At 42.0% G+C, this 24,260-nt stretch overlaps 1 protein-coding gene across 1 annotated transcript in view; it reads right to left on the reverse strand.

The window, feature by feature from the left end:
* LHFPL2 (LHFPL tetraspan subfamily member 2) overlaps positions 1-24,260 on the reverse strand; it is a 141,349-nt gene that overhangs the window by 51,211 nt on the left and 65,878 nt on the right. The window contains exon 3 of the mRNA XM_015590522.2: positions 21,203-21,260. The gene's annotated coding sequence lies outside the window, so the exon portion shown is untranslated. The remainder of the gene's footprint in view (positions 1-21,202; positions 21,261-24,260) is intronic.

Here is a 24,260-nt window from a genome sequence, read left to right on the forward strand (position 1 = left end):
GGATGTGCATTTGAACAAGACTCCAGTTCACTGAAGTTTGCACACGGAAGTTTGAGAAGCGCTGGTGCAAACTGTACCTTATGTGGGTCCCCAAGGTGGAATGAACTTGCTACCCCTGGTCTATTGTCTTGGGGTTTCTAAACCCTACATCCCCATTTTTATTCCAACTCCTCCAGAGGTTTCAAACTAGAGGCCTATATACAATAGATGACCCATTAAATTTTTTTAAACATTAGTAGCAAACATTCAAAGGTTGTAAGACAATGTAAAAATCCAGATTTGTGTCTTTTCTTGGGGGGAAAAATTAGTATACCTGGCAATACTGGGCCTACTTTTCCATATGACAATAGGTGGTGATTAAAGCTAAGGAGCAGCTGCTTTCTAAAGACAGGGCATAGAGTCTCCAATTTATCCCATTCGCCATTCCTCCCTATCGCATTTCAGCAGTCTGTTTTATCACTTCTTGCTATTCACCCGAATATATGACTATACCATAGTAGACTATAATTCTTTCCAAAATCAACAAGAACAGTTGCCCATGACACCATCACCTTCACAGTCAACTCTTCACTCATGCTGAAGGTAAGCGACCATACCTGCGTTGGCAGCTTCCCTTTCCCCATGTGATTCCTGTGCTGGAGAGAAGAGCGCTTGCAGTGTGAGCTGCTTTTTCATCTAGTCTGTCCTGTTTGAGATCCTCGGGTTGCCTAAGGTTTGCAATCACACACCATATATCCCTTCTATTGTCTGTGCCTAACACCAAACACACACCAGAAAGCACAATCCTTAAGAGCATGAGCCCTAAGTCTGCAACGGAGTTCAAATTCCTAGCTCTGCTGCTCAATAGGTACGTGATGATACTAAGCCAGCCACTAATCCCCTTGAGCCTGTGTCTTCGTCTGTGAGACTAGGAGGAACACTTAACTCAGTACTCCACTGAGTTACTGTGAAAAACAAAACTATGAAGTACTTAGCACAGTGCCTAGCATACACATGCACTCAATAAAGATGGTTACTGCTATTATTATACACAGTCAGTGCTTAAAAAATTCACTGATTTCCGACTTCCCTGAGAAACAGAGCTTTCAGACTTCTGCACTGTCACCTACGGTACGGAATGATGCATCGCAGTCCACGGGGCTGGTCTCTGGACAGGCTGCCCACATCGGTGTCCAGGGATGTGGGCTGGTGGGATGGAGACCTAAAACCACACGGCCACGCTTGGCATTCTCCTTATTCCCACTCACAATTCTACACAGACCAGCCAAAGTTTCTGCTTTTTTAAAAAGTTATTAGCATTTCCATATGCCTTTCTTTGAAGTTAATAAGACATATTTTTAAATTCCATTCCAACCCACACAAATCTTTCCCTTCTCTGATCTCATACTGCACTTGGTCAGGACCACACAGTTTAGAATTTAGTGCTCTCTCAATATTTCATATAGGCCTATGACTCTCCTGAACAACTCTAAGTAGCCTCTAAAGGTGATTAGCACAGTGTGTGGCCAACATAGTGTTTCCTTCTTTCAGGCAAAGCAGACCTTTTTCTTTTTTTCTTTTCTTTTTTTTTCGTTTCCCCCAGGTTCCTACCCTCCCGCATTTATTTTGTACCAGAAAAGTGCTAAGCAATGTAATAAACAATAATACATGCCATGCCCATCAAGATGCATTCCCTTGTGTGCTAAACTATGAAATGGAACTATTCCAGTTTTCTTTGGTAATGTTTGAACCATACCCAGTATAACAAATGAAAAGGGATTGAATTGGGTCACTGTCTTGTTTCCTTAAAAAGGGACCAGTGATGATCCTTGTGTTGCAGCATTTTATCTGTCAACACTGCAAAACTGACAGAAGAAACATGTGTCTTTCCAAAAATAATGGTTTCCATTCGAGTTTGTTCTTTCAGTTCTAAACTATCAGTCACTAATTTCAACAGGCCATAGACCCTGGCCTCGGCTGTCCGTTTTAGGAACCATGATAGCCTCACATTCGCAGCCTTTAGAAAGCAGAGGGCCTGGTGTTCACCAGCAGAAATTGGTTGGGAGAACCACGCTGGCCATTTCCAGTCTCCCTGAGATGAGTGAGCAGAGGTATTTGGGATCATTCCTGGAACCTGTTGTCTATGACGTGTATTCAAAGAATCCTGTAGCTGCTGCCTCTCCATAAGCAGCTTCAATTCATAAGTGGCGAATTAAAGCAGCTATGAAATTCACTGTTTTAATAGCAGCCCTGGACAACAGCTCTTCCTGCATGGGGCAGACAACGGTCTCATTGAAGTGGCTCTCTGGGGCTAATCTGGAATGATCTGCTTGTCTGAACAAACCAGAGCCCTGATGGGAAGCTGCTACCTTGCTATGGGAACATAGAGTTGTTATCTCACATTCCTGGCCTTTAGCAACAAGGAAACCCCAATTTCTTTGGTGAGGGAACAATGCTGACCTTTAGCACTGCCAGATGTAATCGTGGAAGTGTTTAAAGCAGAGCCTAAGGTCTCCAAGAGGACAAATGACAAGAATATTAGAATTAAGAACAGCGAGCAAGAAAATCCCTTACCTCCCATTAAGAGGAAGTGTGCCCCCTAATTAACTGTTTGCTATATCACCAGTGAGTTGCAGCCCCACCTCCCCAATCATCCGTCACCCCACTTCACCCCAGAGCTGTATGGTAGTACTGCTCTCAGCACAGACGCTGCTTGGAAAGAAGTTGTCTAATAGACCTCTCAGTTGGCCGGTAGTGAAGGTAGGAGAGATGAAACATCTGGGAAACTAGAGAGAGGGGGAGAATCTGGGGAGAGCATCCTCCAGGCATTTATCGATACCAAATATGAACTGATCCGCGGCCCAAAGGCCTTGGGAGCACTTCTTCTGAAGCTTCTCGCCCACTCCTGAAGTACTCTGAGCATAGCAGCCGTGAGACCTAGGAGCTGCTGAAGGAGGTTACAGAGCTCATATTTCCAATGATTGCTGCTTGTAGAAGCCACTTCACATTTACTGCCATGTGGACAACATAAAGGCAGCCATGGCCTGTCACACTCTGTGGCAGGCTCACGGCTGAGCCAGTCACGAAATCCTCAGGGAAGGAGGTGGGGGTCCCTTTCATAAACTCTTACAGTGAAGTGTGTGACCAGCTTGGCACCTGATAAATCAGTTACTGAAACAGGTCCTGGCCTTCCGGTGACTGGGGATCCAATAACACTCAAAAGGGGGGAACATAAAAAATAAACCCATAAAATAATACTCTGCTGCAAAACCCACACAAAAGAACTTTCAGTTCAGACTTGCATAGCGGGGAAATGGTAATAATTAAAGCAGCCACTGAGTATCTGCCTGCCTACTTAGGTGAAGGCAGCCATTAGCTTGTGCCCACCTAACTTACAGACAGCAGAAACCAGAAACTGGAACTGCTGAGGTTAACTTAAAAAACTAACAAACAAACAAAAAACACCTCCATTTAAAAAATATATTTCTGTAGTAGAAAAAAACATTAGAATGCTTCAAGTTTGAGTCATGACAAGAGTCCACTTTAAGATGGAAGCCATATGTAATTCTAGACTCCTTAAATTATAGAAATTTAATAGCTCTATGACCTTTGGATTTGTCTTTTAGGAAAAACCATTGTAGTTAAGCTTTCATCCAAGTACCTTCACATCCCTTCGGAAATAAATTATGCAGCATTGCGAGAGGGCTCTGATTTGCCATCAGGAAAAGAAACATTGACAATCTCTCAGGGGCCTCACATTACCCGAGCATGCCTTCCCCGCTAGGGTCCCCCGAGAGGCTCAGGTTGTGGAATGGGAACCGCTGCTGGGGAACGGGAAGACCCTGGCAGGAGGATGATCACACACCACTTACAGAGCTGCCAAACCCACTTGCTCTTGTCCCCCTGGAAGGGCACTTGTGAGTGGCTTCTTGGGACTTCCAGGAATTGGCCTGCTGCAGCCACTCTGTTTGGGAGGCACTGAACACAGACGAACCTTTCCCAGCTACTCTCAGAGCTCTGGCCAAGTGGATTTCCTGCCTGTGCCCACCTCAATGCTGTTGCCTCTTCACCTCCACATGTCCACCTCCTGCCTGTCCTTCAAGGTCAAGCTTGAATGCCACCTCTTTCATGCAAACTTTTCCTTTTAGAGTATTTCCCCCACTGAGTCAGGTGTGGTCTTTACAAGTGTCCTTTCACACTGGCACTGGACTTTCTACAGCCATGGTGATTTAAGAGCATGTCTCTCCTCCCTTATTAGACGGTCCATGCACTCCTTGAGATCCAAATATTCATCTGAGTCACCGTCACATCCCCACTGGGCTGCACACAGCACCTGTGCAATAGCTGCTTATGGGAATCTCCCTGGAGCTCCACCCCTGACTGCAGGGAGGCACCAAGTGTCCACAAAACTCCCGGGGGCAGGTACTGGGGGGTGGGCTGAGGCTCTCTGGGTTTCCCACCTTCTCTGCTGGCCCTCAGAGGGCAGACCATGGCAGAATGGTCATGCTCTCAGCCCTGTTCCTGAGAAACAATCCTTGGACCCCAAGCCTGGCCTCTTGGGTGCAGGGGGATAAGGTGAAGAGCCTTGGCCTTCCTGTGCAGGCCCCAGCAGCACAGGGAGCCCAGGGAGGCATGGCGGGGCTGAAGAAAAAGTCTTCCCACAGCCAGTCATGTCACCTTCAGGTACACACGGCTGAGGACTGAAGGAGACAGGGAGATCTGTGCTACTAGGACAAATTATCCAGAGGACTGGGGCAAGACATAAAGCCACTGGTATACGAGAACCGAAGGCAGAGAATGCGACAGGAGGCGGGTAGGAGGAGTCTGCCAAGGTTTTAACTGGCTCTTGTAATTGCAGGTGAGGATGCTGGAGGCAGATCCACCTCCAGTGGGTAGGGCCAGTGGGCAGGGCTGGCTGCAAGCACTCTCTTCCCGGCTGGGCTGAGAGCTAAGCATGACCCGGGTGGCTGAGGAAAATCACTGACCACCCACCCACCTGTGCCAGGGTAGCAATGAAGAGAAGCTCGACTGGCCAGGGGAGGGCCTCCTGGTCAGTTCTCCGAGCAGCAACTTGGGTGGCTCTTTTCCAGGCAGAGTGCAATTACCTCACTTCAAGTCCCCAGGCTGTGAGCTCCAAGCCCAGACTGTTACAGACAAGAAACTCCATGAAGGGACTGCATCTCCCCGACTCAACACCATTTCCCTGCACAGCATCTGATGCATAGCTGGTGACCAATAACTACCTGTTGAGTGATACTTCAGAGGGTAAAACAGAGCTCAGATCTTTGGTTGGAATCATCAGATGTAGCTCATTTTGAACACAATGTACAAAGAGCAAATCAGTCTCTCCATTCCTGGATTTATATAGTAAGGGACAGGGCTGGCATATAAGAAAATCTCTAAATCAAAACTGAACATTGCTTTCTTATAGGGCTGCCATTTTTACGGGGAAAAATTAGCCAGGAAAACCTCAGTTGTGATTGTAGTCAACAGGATGAGTATCTACTTGTTTGAATTCTGAAGTCATTGATTTGTGCAGTGAGAATCCACAGCTTTTCTGACTACGGCAGTTTTAAGGCGACATTTTCTGGTGAGGCCACCTTGGTTGGGAATACCAGGGCAATGGCAGAAAAAGGTGCCAGTAAATCCCAGGCATTTTCTTGCATGTGTGCACACATACACAAAACGAAACAGAACACAAAAACACAACCGCGGAAAAGACGATTTCAGCAGGCATTTAACTACATCTCGGTCTGCTTTTCAGTAACTGGGTCAGAATCTGAACTTTTCTTCCTCGCCTTTTCTTTTCTAAAAGAAAACATTCCCTCACCAAAATATGGAATTCATTTGCATTGTAATCCCAAGTGGAGAGCGGACTCATTTCCTCTTGATCTGTGTTTCACTTACTCCCACTCACTCTTGTTTCTCATGGACAATGAATGGAAACACTCCCCTGTAGGAATTTCAATGAAGACAAAACCGCCCTCTGAGACAGATGTTTTGGAAACCAAGCTGCCTGTCACTGTGAGGCAAATCACACACTCTTATAGCCATTCAGGTCCAAACTGCGCAGTGCTTCCACATGTCCATCTCTAATACGACCTGTAAGATCTTAAATATCTGTTATATCAGATAAATATCTGTAACTCAGCAACTTTTTCTCCATGTCCCCTTTTACCAACTCATTTTCGTCAGCAGGCCCTATCTCAGCAAAGTCATCATCATCTGCTACAGAATCAAGAATGGGATTTCTCAAGCATGTCCCCGTAAAGATCTAGTATAGTCAAATTGTTCAATAAAATTGTCACTTTCAGGAAGTGAGCTAGGCACTTGGGAAAAGAAAGAAAGTTAACTTTTATAAGCCACTAGGGCAGTGTTCATAAATTTATGCTAGGCGAATGGGGCCCTTGCGGCTTGAAAGAATTATTGCACAATACCTCCTAAGCACCTACATAAGTTCATGTTTCTCCCTGAGGGCCTTACTTGCTCCACGAGAGAAATGCACCACAAGTTTTAGTCTTGTTTAAAATTGGTGTGATGCATGGAGGCAGATCATTTAAGCCACCTGGATGTGCTGTGAAATAGTTTCTCAAACAGTTCCAACTTTTCCAAATGCACCTATAAAAACAAAGTTAAATTCACTCTTTAGGGGACTTATTTTGCTCCAACAGAGTCAACTGACCAGAAAGAAGTTTCAGCAGAACCTAACACACTCACTCTAACAATCTGGTTATTGGCAAGAATAAGGACTAAGTTCACACACACTTGGAAGGGCGTGAACTGAGTCAAGAGCAGACCCTCAAAGAGAGACCCCTTGTTGTCCAGCCTTTGCTAAGACCATGATACAGAGGATGAGTTGAAGAACCTAAGATACGATCTGAGAAAAACACCCAACATTTAAAAACTTAAAACCTTTGCAGAGGTTATTCCCATCTGCCTTAGCAATGGGCTTCAAGAGTTCTATTTTCTACTGCACCAATAAAACTCTGGAGTGACTCTCTGTGAGCCATTAAATCCAGGCGCACACACACTTCCAGAGCTGCACATGCCTGCTTAGTGTTAGTACACACTGTTGAGGTTACACTATTGGCTCCTTTTCTCTACATTCTTTTTTCTATCAATGAGAATCATTTACATGTAACACTAAATTTCAACTCTACATGGAGCAGTCTTTGAGTGGAATGACCATAAACTTGTAACTATGATAAGAAAGACATTTTCTCAAACTAGGTATTGTTAGGGACTCTTCTCACCAAAACCATTAGGTTACACACACACACACAGAGAAAGAAAGAGAGAGAAAGAGAGAGAAAGAGAGAGAAAGAGAGAGAAAGAGAGAGAAAGAGAGAGACATGAAAATAAAATTAAGAGATTAACAGAGAGAGGCAATATAGAACATTTAAGGACATAAATTCTAGGGACCTATCCCCAGCTCCATCACTTTATCAGCTGTGTGACGCTGGGCAAATTACTCAATCTCAAAGCCTTAGTTTCCCCATGTGTGAAATGGGGATAAGAGAACATATGCTTCCTAGCACGGATGGTGTACCTGAGGCACAATGGACAACTAATGGAAAGCTCTCAATAAATGGTTGCCTTTATCACGTGATTCTTACTAACCTCGGCTCCAGGACTAGCTGATGCTTGCTTAGAAACAACACAATCTGGCAGAGTCACCTGCACATATGACCAGAATTGGCCTCTTGTTTACCTTGCCACTTAGAGGTCACAGTCTGCATGTTCTGTTTATAGTGACTAAGAGTTTCCTGATGACACAGTAGTTATACCAAAACATCTATTTGTTCAGTTCTTTGCTTTTTGCTGCTTCCAAATGTCTGTGGATTGATCTATGTGGATCTCAGAAATGTAATCGTTAGTTGCTTGGCTAAAGAGGCTTCTCTGTGTGTTTGTTTTTACTAGAAGTCAGTTCTCTAAACCTGCGGTTTGCAAACTTTCTTTCTGAGCATGGAACACTATCAAATAGAATCTGACAAGTGACTCCAGTTCTGTATATGAAACAGATAAAAGCTGAGCTGATTACAAAATAGAGTTGACAAGAGCCACCTTGCTCCCACCACCACCATCACCCCCAGGTAACCCTTAAAACACCCCTGGGAACCATATAACTCTGTGGAACATGCTCAAGAAACACTCTTCCAGTTTGGACCACATGGCCTGAACTGGAGTCTTGTCGGTAAGCTCCTGCGTTTCATCTCCCAGCTCATCAGTAATGACAGTCAGAGACCCATGGTCCTTTGCTCGCTAAACTTTCCTAACATGGCTGTGGTCTGTGCAGATACACAGACACTTATTTTCTTTGTTTTACTGAGTTACAGCAACTCCCCAAAAGAAATGCTCCAGGACCACAGAGTTTACATGGCTGTGCCCGCCAGTAAGAACGATGCATGATATCATGACTGGCTTCTGGAGGAGCCACGTCCCATTTACAGTCTTTTGCCCTGATTAGGGCATGACATATAAACCAAGGTCAATCCAATCTAGCAAAGCGTCAAAAGAATTTTCAAAGAATTTCAATGATGATGCCATTCTTGCAGTATAATACGCAGTCCTTACAGTGCTTGTGAAGTACTGGCATAGTTTCCACACATAAAATGTGACAGAGACAAAAAAATTAGAGAGAAATTCAGACTAGGGGATCGGAAAACTGAAGCAGCTGGGGAAAGTCATCGCCTCAAAGCCCCAAGACTAGGAAGCAGGGCCCTCCTCCTGTTTAACTGCTGCTCAGCGAGAGCATCGCACAGACTCAACTGTGGGAAGGCAAGAGGTGGAAGGGAGCTTGTTCAGGGTGGTCTGAGGGAGATCGGCCAGGAGGGATGGAGCTGGAGCCAACCAATGAAAGATCCCAACCAATCGTGAGGAAAATATTTCCTCCACAGAAAAAGCCATTTCATCTCCCATGGGACCGGCTGGAAGACTCTCAGCCTGAGTCATTTGGAAACAGATTTTACAAAGCGCCAGTTTCCCAGGGGAGGGATCTGGCCATGACGAAGGAAGAGGCTTCGTGACCATATGGGTCTTTTCCAGCTCCAACTCCCAAGATTTCTGAAACCTTCTGCTTCTTCCCAACTCCCCGTGGCCAGCCTGGCCAAAGCATGACTGTCAGGATCCGCTGGTCTGAGCATTTTAAGGCCTGGGTGTAGCTACTGACGTGGCTCTGCCTGAGGCCTCCCGGCTTCGAACAAGAGCCTGCCGTCTCAGCATCCACGTAAACAGCCCCACCTGGCCTTGGGGCACTGAGGACACGGTGGGTACAGTATCCAAGGACCCATGCTGCCAGGCCCAGGCCCTCAGCAATCCCGCCCTGGCGAGGGAGGCACCGCCCAAAGCCTCTTACATTTACACATCTCACCAGGGGCCTGCTGAAAACGTATCCCTTTTGACATCTGCTAATCAGATTTGCTCTCAGGAACCAGGAATAATTAAACCTGCACTATGATGGAAACACTGGCAAGGTCTCACATCTCCACAGCTGGCCGGTGAGTGGAGCAGATGGGCTATATCCGAAGCTGTGTCTGCTTAAATCTATTTATTAAGCTGAAAGAATGAGCCCTAAGTGGCACTGGTCACCTTCAGAGATAGCTGGCAGACAGCCCTTGGGAAAATGTCACTGAGCGCAGGTGGGAGGGCTCTGACTTCTCCGTCAGCTTCTCTCACATTTGCGAGGCAGCATGAGCAGGACGGGCACTGGATCACCCGAGCTGTGACTAGGTGCCGTTTTCTGGTGCTGTTACTCACATGCCAAACGCATTATGTTCTTGTTAACTAGTCACCCGACTCAGGTTTCTGGAAAATCTCTGTCCATAGATTTAGTTTTAGGCCAGAAAAGCCTCACAGAAAGTATCTGGTTAGATAAACAATCTTATTTTTTATGTCTTATTTCAAATTTTTTGTTGAGTGCTACTGTTTATGTTAGTATATCCATTAACTATTGTTGTGTAACAAAGCTCGAAATTTAGCTTAAATTTAAATTAAATTAAATTAAAATCTGGCTTAAAACAACCATTTATTCTTTCTCGTGATTCCATGTCTTGGCTGGCCAGCTCCTCTGCCGGCTCTGCCTAGGCTCAGGCACCCACTGCTCTCAGTTGGGTCAGCTGTGCTGGAAGGCCAGTGAAGTCTTTATTCACGTCTGGCAGTTAACGCTCTGAGCCGAATGGCGCACTGGGACTCCCGCCATAGACTTCTCATCCCTTTGTAGGCTACACCAGGTTCCTGGAGGTCTCAGCAGAGTTTCAAAAGGGCAAAAGCAGAAGCTGACAGACCTCTTGAGGGCTAGGCTCTGGAACTCACACCATACTTGTGCCACATCTATTACTCTAAGCAAGTCAGAAGGCCAACCCAGATTTCAAGGGGTAGGGAAGTAAGGCTCCAGTCCTGGATGAGAAGAGCTAAAAGGATGTGTGACCATTTTAAATCTACCAGATGCCAGCATCTCCCCAGCTGTATCAGAGGGACATGAGTTCCAGGAGATGGTCTTAGGTACTCTCTGATCAAAGTGGTCCTAGGACAAATGCTGAATTCTATATCCCATCCTTGAAGAGAGACTGCACACATTAGCATGTTGGTCTCTGAGAAGTCCCACAATAAAAATAAATCTTGTTTAACTTTGTTCACTAATGAATAAATAAGTTTAGAAGACCACTTTCCTGGAACACCATTTTGGAAAGCTTGGTCATGAATCCTGGATTTTTGGAATAATTCTACTTTAGCAATACTTTGTCTTGATGTCTTATGAAATGTCCCAGAAATGTCACATATATTCCCAAATATCTTCTACTATGTGGAAGTAGCATGTAATTCTGTGAGTCCTGAGGTTATAAAAGTAAAAGTCACCATAGTTCTCTCTCAGATCATTAGATATGAAGAAACTTCCACTCAAAATCATCTTGATTAGTCCTAGAAACCTTTCCTAAAAGTTACATGCACAAAATTTTGCGGTCTTTTCTTCAGATATAATATTTTTGAGCATTGACATTGGTCTTGATTCCTACAGAATGCACATTAAGATTCACTCTGACTAAAATCAAGTTTAAAAATTCAGTGAAAATAACAATAGCAGAGTAGGAGGCCAAAGGCTATTCTTCCACAAGGGGCTGACTAAAGAACTCCTCTACTTCTTACCAGCTTATTGACCAAATCTGTACCTTCCCATAAATTTGTACCCTCCCAGACAATTTTCTGCTCAATGAGAAAGAAAGAGCTTGTCCACCCCCAAAACCGGGTCCTTCATTGGAAGCTTTTGATTCAAATAGTGAGTAAAGATTCATGAGGGCTGGGCCAAGTCAAATCAAGGTTTGGTGTCATTAACAAAGAGGACTCTCAAGACCAAGAACAGCGATAGTAGCCTTCTCAAGTTCAAGGCCCAGACCTCCAGCACAGTCCCTAAACGTGGAGAAGAGTGCCAGTTACAGTGAAGGCACACTGCAATATTGGATGCTAAATACAAAGTTGAAAAAATATTCTATTTACTATTGTATTTATTTTCTCTTGTATTGGGAAGAGTGACAGACCATGGGTACACAGGGATGATCTATGCGTCTGATTACTGGAACAATTTCTTAGAATTGTTCCTACATTCATTTCACTAAGGGACAGCGATTCACCCAAAGATATACAGCAATCAGTAGCCAATTTACTAAATCGGACTCAAGATATCCTAACATTTCTCTTTGGCATCAAATACTTTTAAGTTTTTATCTTATGCTGTGAAGTCATCAGGAAAACATCTCCTAGAAAAGCCTGAATGCTTCAGGCTTCAAAGGATGGAATAAAAGTGAATCTACAGAGGAATGGGGAATTCCATGGGGAAAAAAACACTCCATGAGTGATAAAAAGAGGAAGTAGAAACTCCTGAGGGAGAAAGAATCATGAGGACTCTGGTCAGTCTCAGAAGTAAACAGGGTGACTGCTTGGAGAAGTTCTACAGCATTGCCACTTGGAGAGCCTTTTTGAGAGGATGACCTATGTGTGATTCTGAATTTAAGGAGCAAGGGGTCAGTCAGTCTCAGATTTGTTGAGATAGTAATTGGACTGATGTTTTTGGGGTTCCTAGAGATGTGTCTAGGGGTTGCTTTTAGCTCCTGCTCCTAATCCACCCTGAGAAATAGAGCCCCAGGACCTGGACATCACATTGAATTTTCTTTCCTTCTACCAAGGCAGCTACTCCATCCGAAACAAAAGATGAACATGAAAACTAAAGGGATTTAGCTGCTTACTGGAATATGGGGGCAGGGGACGGGGCGGGGGTGGGGGGCTGACGCCAACTTATTACTTTGTTCCCCTTCTCAGTGTAGGTACTGAAGGATGCTAAGAGCAGATGTGTCCCTCAAGCATGGTGGCCAAAAGCACTGACACATTAGTGCTGTGAGACAACCAGTGCAGAGAAGGGAAGGAATTAGAAAAAAATAAGCACAATTAATTCTATATGCTAATAAATATAGTTAGATATTTCCAGAAAAGTAGAACACTTGGGGCTTGTAGGAGTAGTAGAAAACACATGGTAAATAGAGGATAAGTAATATATTTTAGGATACTGATCACCTGCATGAAGCATGTCAATTTCCTCTTCAACAAGGCATCCACAGGCCATACAGATGACTAATCATCCACCTAGCATGATATATCGGTTCCACCATCAAAAGGCTACATTTCTGTGACACTGAACCCTACATAGGTTCTACAAGCTCCGTTTACCATCTTGCACCTAAATTGTTTCTATATTGGACATGAGCCGCTAGAAATGGTTAAGCCATAAATGGTATCCACTTTTTGACATTAGTATGAGAGAGACATAAAGACAGGATAAGCTGATTTCTTTTGCCAGCCTTTACAACCTCACTACACCTTGTACTTCAATCACATCAAACCACTCATGGCTCCCTGACCTCATTGTACATCCAGGCCCCCTTGTCTTTGCCCACACTCGTCTCCACCTAAACTGCTATTCTCCTCCTTAATCCCTTAGTGAAACTTAGTCATCTTTAAGGCCCAACTCAAATGTCACAGCTCTGGGATGCCTTCTCCAGTGACAGAAATAATTGCTCCTTCCTCTGTCTTTAATATAAACAGCTTACCACAGTGGAAGAGACTTCTCTGCTAGTCTCTCATGGCTGGGTTGGGGGGTCTTTAAGGACAGGGACACTCTCCTGATCTTTGTTGCCAGCATCACACAATATGTCTGAATGATTAGGTATCTGAGAGCTTCAAGATCTTACCCTTTCATCTTCTAAATGACACCAAGCACAGTCAACAGAATATTAAGACACATTTTCCATGTTAAGATATGTCATCAACATTTGCTTAAGAATAACAGAAAGGAATAATATATATAAATGGATGTATGTATAACAGAGACTAATTCTTTTTAAGGTTCACCAACAGCACTGGATTCCACCTTCTTTCCTTCCCCAGGAATTTCCCAAAGTAATGAAGGTGGCTTTGTTCAGACTTGGCTGGCCACAGATTTCCGTCAGATTTTTGTTTTCTTCCATATCTGGGTGCATGGAAAAAATATCGTAATTTCCTTCTGTGGACCTAGTTATAATTCTGTAGGCTGATTAGCACTGAGGAAACCTAAACCCTACAAGGAGCCTAGCAATCCAGTTGTTCCATTTGTTACTTTTATGGCCTTACCAAGGCACAAAATGTCATTTTAGGGACAACATCTAGACAGAGATTCCCCCTACCTCTTCCCTTCCCTGTTTCAGGATCAGTGGTATCAAATTCTCGATATCTCTTAAATTCACTCCAACATCTATCAGCCACTGATTTAAGTACATTCTACTAACAATCTCTGCGTGTGCTCTGTACCTGACCATCTGAGGTTGTCTCTCTCAAGTAAACTTGTCTATCAGTGTTAAAAAAATTAAAGCAGTGCCCTTGGCAGGTCCTCTCGGTGTCCACTTGTATCCCCTTGGCTCCCCATTTCCACACGTGCTTACAGCAAGCACCCAGGACTCCACTTGAAGGACCTCAACGTGAAGGAGCAGACCTTAAGAGCTGGCCTCAAAAGCAGCCATCAATGACAGATGTAAGTTGGAGGAGACATAGCCCAGCCTGCTGGCCCCATAGAAGGGACGAATCTGAAGGCTGTTTCCTAAAATTCACCAGGGATTCAGCAACCTGCTTTCCTCTCCTCTCTATTTTACATCCCTATTCCCTTAATGCTTTCTAGGATTACCTCTCAAATAACCTACTTATGCTTGAAGCCTTGTCACAAGATCTATTTGGGGGAATCCAATCTAAGTACTAACAATGAAACAACTCGATACTGATAAGGGAAGGCAGACCCACAGGGACACCTATATTCAGGTGTAGTAAATATTCATAGTAAATAAACTACGATCATGCATATTCGTGCTGAAGAACCTTTTCGTGCCATAGTCATAATGAGCCTGACAGTCTCAGGAAGCAAACTGAGCTGCCTTAAATCTCTGGGAGTTAGTATGTTATATGTGTTCTAAAAACAGATTGGATTTCACTGGCTGTTTCCAACTTCCATGATATTAAATTTCCTTTTCTTCTTCCCAGCACCATATTTCCAATAACCCCTGAAAAAACGTACCCCTGGGGAGGGATATTTTGTATCCTAATAAAGTCTTTCAATCCTTAGGAGACAATTCACCATATTTTCATTCTCAAAAATATTAATTTTACTCCCTCAAAGAATCTTATGAAAATATTTGTATTTCTTCCTGAGTTCCCTGGGAGGTAAAGTTGAAAAGCTGGCTAATAAAGGATAATTCCAATATTACAAAAAACAATACATATTGCAATATGGAAATAATTAAGACCCAAAGAAAAAATGTCAAGCCCTCAAATCAAAAGCCCTTTAACTAGAAAGTAATGTCTCAGGGCTCCCATTTGACTAACACGCATTAGACATTATTCAAGGTGTACTTTGTTTTAAACCAAGCAAGTGGGTGAAGAATTCAAATGTGTATAAAAAGTAAATTAATGGATAAAGATTCACTTCATACAAAGAATTTGTAAATAGTCCAATAAAATACCGTGCTCTATAAAATGTCGATTTCAATTTATTTGAGAGAAAACTAATTTATTTTTTAACACCGCATCTAATTGGGAAAACATCACTCATTCATTATTCATTCATTTAGGAAATGAAGCCTGGACGAAGGAGGAACAGAGACGCGATGAAGGGATATGAAAGAGGTAGAACTGATAGGACTTCATATAACCAGTGGGATGTGGGCAATAAAGGAAAGGGGTTTTAAGATGCTGCCCAGGTGTCTGGCTTGGTAGATGGAATGGAGGTCTTTCTTTTACTAGGAGAGAGAACCCAGGCCACAACGCCAGTTGGGGAGGAGGAACAGGTTCATTTGGGGGCACACTGCATTAAAAGTGCCAATGAGACACCAAGGAAAGATCCCCCAACGGGCAGTTGGGTCTGCAGCCTGGAAGAGGTTCGGTCTAAAGAGGTCTGACCTGTGGGTGGCAGCTGAAATCCTGGAGTGGATTAGATAATTTGGAGAATGCAAGGAGATGAAGGAGAGAAGGAGAGTCGAGGATTACCTGGAAACAATGATTAAGGGGTAGGAAAGTCAAGTCAGCCAAGCAGTCTGAGAAGAAACATTAGGAGAAGAGAAGCAGGTAAGAACCACTTCATGGGGTCAACGAGCATTTTATTATGAGCCAACATGTGTTATTAGTATTCTGTGACTAGGAGTTATACCATGTCTGCCCTGGACAGGTAGAAAGGAAACAGAAGTACCAGGGCAAGATGCAGGACAAGGACAGGGCTGCTCACCAGCAGAGCTGACTTTTCAGATGCTGACTGTCACAACCAAGAAGCCACATTAGAACCTGCAAGAGTGTTCTCTTTGACACGTCCACACTTGATTTTCCCTTCAAATATAGGACAATTTTGTATGCAATTAACTATTACTGAGAATAGGTACAAAGTTATGCATCCCAATAAACCTTTTCAGGAAAATGGGACAAGATCATAAATATCACAACTGCCAAAAGTGACAATTACACTTGAAGGGATGAACATGAACAATTGCAAAGGAAGAAATACAAATGGCTATTCTATTTATGAAAAACATTCAATTTCATCAGTAATAAAAACAGTAAAAATTAAAATGAGATGCCATTCTCACTTCCCAAACTGCAAAGACTTAAAGATCCGCTGATTCTCAGGGTGCAATAAAACAAACACTCTCTTTTATTGCCCATGGGAATCCAACTTTCCTGGATATACAATATTTTAAAAACAACAGATGTTTGTAAAAAGATATTTTGAGTTTACAATTAATGGCTTAGAAAAATCAGAAAACAGCACAAATGTCAAAAACAGAAGAATGGTTAAAATGATTTAAATATATACCATAAGATAGAATATTCAACTACTGAAATTTTTTTTAACAAAGGGCATTTAATGACATGGGGACGTGTTTATATTAGGCAAAAAAGTAATTGTATATAAAGTTACATACAGAGTAAGAGCTCAACTATGTGAAGAAAAGAATGTACAAAAGGAGATAGTCTTAGGAATGTGGCCACTAGACAAGCAGTGGTAACTCCTAAAGGGACTGATTTTTTTTTTCCCTGCATGCTTATACTTTTCTGTATGAATATGGATTATTTGGATAATTGGGAGAAAAATACATGTCGACATCTGGTAATTCTAGTCCAGCCATAATCTTAAGTATGTAGGGGCTGTTGCTTGGCTTCAAGAGCCTACCAAGTGTTCAAAGACACTAGAGAAGACTGAAGAATGACCTTTGGACAGGTGAAAAATCATCTTTGCTTTGAGATATGCAGATATAAATATGCAAGCATAACACAGACTATCACAGCAGCTAAAGAAAAGTATAACTCACGGGAGTTTGCCCCAGTGGCTTTCCCAACAATTACCCTCTTATCTGACAATTTCTAGGATAGACTTAAATATACCTTATGTGAGGTATAAATGGCCAATAAAACTAGCTGCCCTGACCTTGAATAATGATGAGGAGTCCATGAAAGCAATTGACCACCACCCCAGGTTGCCTGTGTCTTTCCAATCCATAGCTACTCCGTGAATATAAGGAAAAAAATGGATTGAACTTCAACTGAATCAGGAATGCAGTTTGAAAATGAAGCAAGAAAAGTGGTGGAGAGGAACCAGCTCTTTCGGATTAGTCACACCAGATTTCTAAAGTGGGTTTTCAGTCATATTTGCCTTCATTACATGAAAGGGATGACCTAAGCTGTGAGTTAATGACAGGAAGTGTCTATTTCCTAACATGACTTGGCTGTGGGTGTAGAATAATTTGTATCAAAATCAAGTACATTTCCAAGTCTATCTGAGCTTGCCAGATAGAAAGAATAAAAGCCACCAATTAGGAGTTTTTTCACAGGCTGTTCTGGGCTGGTAACATAGGTACAGAGATTGGGAACCAACCTTATCTTTACAGGTTGCCTGACACCCTAGCCCTATACTATATGGTAAGTGGCAACCAGTGGTTTGCCCCCAGCATGAGAGTACAAGAAAGGGAAAAGTTACACAAACTTTATTTTGGTTCTTGAATTAATCCAAAATAGAATGTAGATTAAATCGATATTTAATTCAAAAGATGTCTATTTCTGCTAGGAAGTCATGACGAAGTTTCAAAGAACAGATCAGGTCTTGACGGGGTCGAGATCTCAGAACTTCAGAGCTATACTACTGCCTTTTTGAGTGGTAAGCAGGGATTGCCATGGTTTAGCATGGGAAACAGTAAAAAAGGATACCAAATAAAATGTATACAATTACTACTTACCTATATTAACAAGCTTCATATAAAAGCATAAGTACATTTTACAATAAGGGTGACACCTCTATACCATCCCAGTGTATATTCATTCAGCTGAGGTCAGTTTATCTCCCTTTCAAAGAGCAATTTAAAAAGCGGATCACTAAAGAGAAAAGCTTTCTATGTAAGAATCATGCTCACTTCTTCATGTAGACAGAATGACAAGAGGAGTACCAACTAGTACTCCAAATCTACCTGCTGGAGGATTTGTGTATAGCCTTTTTCATAGACTGGCATTTGATCAAAACCAAACTGTAAGGTTACTGATGGGAGATCCAGAACATCCTTGCAGGCTCATCCCATTGAATGGAGGACCTGAATTCCCTGTGGAATAATCCATTAGGCAGAGCACCAGAATTCACAGGAAGATGGGCACTCTGGCCACATCAGCACCCAGAAAAGTTCCAAACAGGGAAGCATACTTTCTTCTTAATGTCTGGTTTGACCTCCTCTCCCCAAAACAAATGATTTTTCCTACTTCTCAAAAGAATGAAGGCCACCACATGAGAATTCTCTTAACATCTAATCCTTGTACTTTAAGCTTCCCCGTAGCAATCTCGTCCTTCCTCTGCCTCGAAGCTGCCCCAGCTTGTGTCCAAAGCTAATCCTATGGGCACCTGCCCCCAAGACTGTGCTTCATTGGTTAGCTGCAGCCCTGCACACCCTGCCCTCCCATGACTCCCTCTCAGCCCGCATCATTTCTTGCCAGTGACACCTTCCTACCTGGTCTCCTGGCCTCTGGTCAGTCTGTCACAGTGGTGCCTTCTTAATGTTCAACTTCACTTCTCTGCTTAAAAGAGCTGTCAAGGTTTCCCAAATTATAAATGGGTCATACACCCAAAACACCTTTACAAACTGGAAGTTATACTTAGGCCCACATTCACTTCTCCATTTGCCTGTTTCCTAGGCACATAACATGTGTCAGGCACTGTGTTGGGCAGCCTATAATGTGCTTGAAATAGAGTTCTCTTCAGAGAATGTTACAGAATCAGCTGTACAGCCTAACCATCGTTTACGCTCCATCTATTCAACCGATATTCACCAAGCACCTACCATGCATCAGACATTGTACTGGGCACAGAGGATGTAACAAAAGACTCGGACCATCCCTCGAGAAGTTTACAGTCTACCAAGGAAAGCAACTTTTCATAGAAAGAGAGCACAGCACCCCTGCTGGGGAGAATCCTCAGGACCCTTGTTAGACACAGGTCTAGCCAGAATTTATCAGAAAAAAGACGAGCTGTCAACATTCGAATAACAAAAGAGTAAAAGGAGGCTCAGAGGCAGAGCCGTTCCTCCATTCTGTGTCCAGTGCTCTTTCCAAGATACCTGGAATCGGGGAACCAGGCAGGGTGTACTCACTGTCTACCATGTACCACACACATTGCCATCTTTGCCTCTCTCGATCTTCCAAACCGCTTTAAGAGGAAGAGATAAAGAAATGTGCCGAGGGCACGCAGACAATTCGCACCAGAGTTGGGAGCCCAACCCGGATCTGTGTCCAACAGAGGCAGGGCCTCAGCCAAAGACTGCCTGACTCCAAAGGCTCTCTCCAAACAACAACCCTCCTTGCTCGAGAAACCTTCCAAGTTGACACAGTGTGAATGACTGTATATAATAAAGTTAGGTCAGATGTCTTCATAATTCAGACGCTGTTAATTCAGAATGACCGTTCTTACACTCTCTGACTTGGTAAAGTTTTATTGTATTTGTATAAGATGAATTTAAAAAATTTTTTAAAAGACACCAAGAAGGCCGATTTTACCTGGTTAAATCTTCAGAGAGGGGGATTTCAAGGATGAACATGACTTAGCTCCCAGACTCACTGGCAGAATGGAATAGCTTTTCCCCAGAGCTGGATAAACAGGCAAGGCTGGCAGCGATCCAGGGTGACAACTCACAATGGAGAACTAAATCTTCATTGGACTACATTGGAAATATGGAGCCACTTAACTCAGGGGTGAACACGTGACTCCTTACATAAGAGGCAAGATGGCAATCAATCCTGTTTCCACTCAGGTAGACACAGCCTCTGAGTGGAAATACATACATCTCTCACCAGCAGAGACCTGTCTCTGCTGAGACTATTTCTCTTGTAGAACTGTGTGAGTAGAAAACAGGCCTCACTACCAACCCTAATGTCACCTGGCTGATGGGGATCTGAAATTCTGAACCCAAACAACACATGGCAGAGTGTTATTAGCTGAATTTTATACCGGTTTATGAACATCTGGTTCAGAAGTCACGTGCAATAAATCCCTTATCTTTAACATATAGGAAAAGGTATATTCTTTCTCTAAGTCTTTATGAATAGAGAATTAGTTTCTCCTACCCCCATTACATGAATAAGGAGTAGATATTTAAAGATTATCAGTTTGAGAAGGTGCCAATGATTAGCCTTCTCAGGACACCCACCTGCCTTGGGTCAGCTCTGGCTTTCCCATGGGAAAGAACTGTGCTCAAACAATTTCATAACTCACAAGTGTTTGCAGTTCCCATTAAAAAAAAAAAAAAAAGTGTCCTAATCTAACCCAAGCAGTAGTTGTTAGAAAAATTTAATAACACTGAGAATTCAACAGTTCAATCTATGACATTATGAGCAATTTTCCCTTCTCTAGAATCTGTAAGCTAAAAAGATCACCTTTCCACAAAAGAGATGATATGGTATTAGTTGGTTCCATATCTCTACAAAGTGCTGGCTACCTTGGCCTGACCCACGTTCTCAAGTTCATAACAAGGACCTTATAGGACCAGGTTGAACAAGCCTCTCTCCCTTTTGAAAAGCACAGTTGGATCAAAGTCTTTGAGGACATTTAACTTTTGATTGCCTTAATTTTTTTGAATGCATACTCAACTCCTATTATTGTTCCTAATATTTTCCAAAAGTGACCTTAATATATTAAAATCTATAGAGTTAATCATAAGTCACCTATTAGTCAACTGTTTTCAACTTTTATTTGGGCAATTATTTCCTCTACCTGAGCTTTCACCGAGTAATAAAACTGGGTCATTTGATTTGGCCATCTCTACTTCTCTTTCAGAAAGAAATGATAACAAACAGTAAAATGGTCCACAGAGCAGCTCAAAAGGAAAGACAGCTAAGCTCATTATAAAGAGCTCTGAAAATTATCTATATAAATGGTACCAGAATAATTTCAGAATTAAAGCATTGAAATTATAGCCCTAAATTTTATACTATTTATGAAACTTTACAGTGTCCTTTACAACCTTCATGTATGCTCATCAAGTGGTGTTTCTTCTCCCCCAGAAAAAAAACCTAGTGTTTATCATTCAGGGACCCAAAGTGTGAAACACTGCTCTTCTTTCAAGGAAGTTGCTACCCACCTGAAAAATTTTTTACAAAGAATCACTGACAACAAGGATATCTAGTTTCATTTACTTACCTATTGCACCTGGAGGAATGCTAGGAAGTTTCAATGAACAACTTCAGAAAAACGTCACCTAGAGAAACAAATTGAACAAAACGTTAGATTGAAAGAAAACCACATGAAGAAAACTTACCATGCAATTTTACATCTCATTAAAATATGTGATATTTCAAATATTGGTTTCCAAGCAGCATATAGTTCAACTTGCATTAGGACTTAGCTATCAGAAACACTGATGCACCAGCACAGGTTCCAAATCACTGGAGAACCACAAAAAAATAAAAAGGCAGTGGGGGGCGGGGTGCAACCCAAGAACACACTCCTTACGACATCTTCTTCTTTCCTCTCACAAAAAGACCAACTTGTGTCCTTGAGGGCACTTGATAAATAATCATAAAGGCTCAAATAATCCAGAAACAAATTAAGGAATGAGATATGAAATTGTGAATGAGGAAGCTATCCTGGCAGCACTTTATATCTTTCAGTTAGTTGGTTAACTTTTTTTTAAAGCTAAATTCACAAGGATGTCAAGGACCGGAAAAATTTTTTTAAAAAAGAAAAAAGGTTCATTAAAACTCTAACATAATAAACAGAGGAATCAAGAGGTAAGACTTCATTTAATGATTAGTTTATTCAGAAATCAAATATTCCTTTTGGTGTTCTCAAAGTCTTCAGGTAACCTTAGAAAATTATAAACCTCTTAATACAGTCACAAAACAGAGAATGCCAAAAGGTCTGTTCAGCATTGCTTTGACATATTCAAAAGAAAATGAAACAAATTTCTCATATATTATCATTTATTGAAAATCTATTGTGCACCCAGGACTTATGGCATCAAATTACAACCTTTCCAGCCAAGTAGTATGTCCACTGACATACTCATAAGGTCCTTTGTTATAACACTTTAGGGAAGTTAAGATTTTTTTTAATAGTTCTTTGTAAGTTAATTACTAGCTAAATTCCAAGCATTTCCCACAATTCTATTTTATTCCTTTGTGGATTGTCAGGGGAAGTCATGATCAGTATTTTTATCTGGAAATGGCCTCTGTGAAATAAGTCACTAGGATTATTATGAATGAGTCTGTTATAAATGAAGTTCTTGATCAACAGTTCATTATCTCTAAAAGTTAAATGGGTCATTAAAATACTTGAACTAGCACAGTTCAAAATCAAAGATAACATTTAAAAAATTTCTTTTGTTACATACAACACAAACAAAGCTCTGAACAATTAAGACAGATCTCAAGACCCAAATAGTAACAGAGAAGGCTGGGGCGAATGCTGATGCCCACCTAACACTTTCCAAACTAACACTGATGGTTAAAAAACACTTCATAGAATACATAAATTTGGCTTAAACTCTGAAGAAGGTATTTGGGAATAAGTTTTCAGTATCATGATGGAGCTTTTCTAACAACAAAGTCTCATCTTGTAAAACCACCAAAGCGATCAAAAAGATAAAACATGCCAATTCTGTTATTGGGTTTGGTCAGTAAATAGGGTGTTATAGTTATTTTTATTAAAAAAAAAAAATATACTATTTCAAAAAAATGTAGACTAAAAATATACTGTCATAGAAAATAAATATACTAAGTCACAAGAAAATAGTTATTAGGCATTAACTGTCAAGCACTGTTCCATGTATGTGATAAGAATTAACCCACTGACTTCTCACGAAAACCCTGTAGTACTAACTAGTGTTTCCCTCACGTTAAAGAAGTAAACACAGAGATATTTTTTAAATTTTCCAAAGATTAGATGGCTGCAAGAACTGAATATTTCAATTCATATACATTATCCTATTTAATCCTAACAACTATTTAATACAGGCAGGGCAAAAAAATTTAGCCTCATTTTAAATTTGAGGGAAACAAATTCTAGAGTAAAGACCAACTTCCCAAAGTCACACTGCGAGACAGCAACAGGGTCAAGAGTGGAACCCAGCGCATCTGACTCTAAGGCTCATGCTACTTTTTTTATTTGCTTGTTTTTTTGCTGTAAATTCTGTTAATCAATATGTAACTCAATGTAGACTGTGTTCTGCCTTTAATCTCTGAGAGACACCTCAGGGACCTCCCGAGGGCTGCAGTGACTATAAGAACAGCCGCACACACAAAGGTGTTATCATGCTGTCCTCTCATCATTTTTCCATTTCTCTGTGTGTAATTAATGTTCTTCCCTTATTGGTTACTAAACACACAGGACCTTATAAAAATTAGAAATATTTGCCTTTGTCATTTACCATACTTTTGTCTTCATTTTTATAGATTAGTAGTCTACTTGGCCATTTAAATTTATAGCCCAATAAATGGAGGCATTGTTTATTCTCACAAGAACCGTATTCCAAATAAAATGAAAACCACTTAGTTTTGCACATTGAGTTAAAAATGTCCACTTCCCATTCATTTCCATTTGAGTCTCATACCCTCTGGTCCACTTCTGGAGATCTGGAGGAGAAACAATAGCCGCCTGTGGTGCCTGAGCACAGCGCCCACGTGATAGGCACCAGCTCTTATTTATTGAACTGAATTGCCAAAAACGAGAAGCAGAGTTCTACGACTCCTCTCTGTTATAAATGTCTATGACTTGAAATGTATTGATTTGAATTGCTTCATGTTACTCTGTAAAACTAGAACCAAGAAGTGTAAATTATTTTGGAAATTATATGAATAAATTTCAGCTTAACTAAAGAATGTCATATTAAAGAGAGTTGCTCCCCCAGGGATCTAGGTTGCCTCTGGGGTAAGCTAAGAGGCAGGTGCTCATGATCACAGAAGCCATAGAAGGGGGAAGTCTTGATAACTGCCCTTGACACTCTAACACAGAGTGTCCTTCCATGAACCCTGCAATAGTTCACTACCTCTGTAGTCCCCAACCTTTTTAGCATCAGGGACCAGGGCTCCTATGAGAATCTAATGCCTAATGATCTGAGGTGGAGCTGAGGCAGTGATGCTAGCGCTGGGGAGCGGCTGCAAATACAGATGAAGCTTCACTTCCTGGCCCACTGCTCACCTCCTGCTGTGCAGCCTGGTTCCTAACAGGCCACAGACCAGTACTCAGTCAGTAGCCTGGG

This window comes from Pteropus alecto, unplaced genomic scaffold, assembly GCF_000325575.1.
Source record: "Pteropus alecto unplaced genomic scaffold, ASM32557v1 scaffold20, whole genome shotgun sequence".
Lineage (NCBI taxonomy): Eukaryota > Metazoa > Chordata > Mammalia > Chiroptera > Pteropodidae > Pteropus > Pteropus alecto.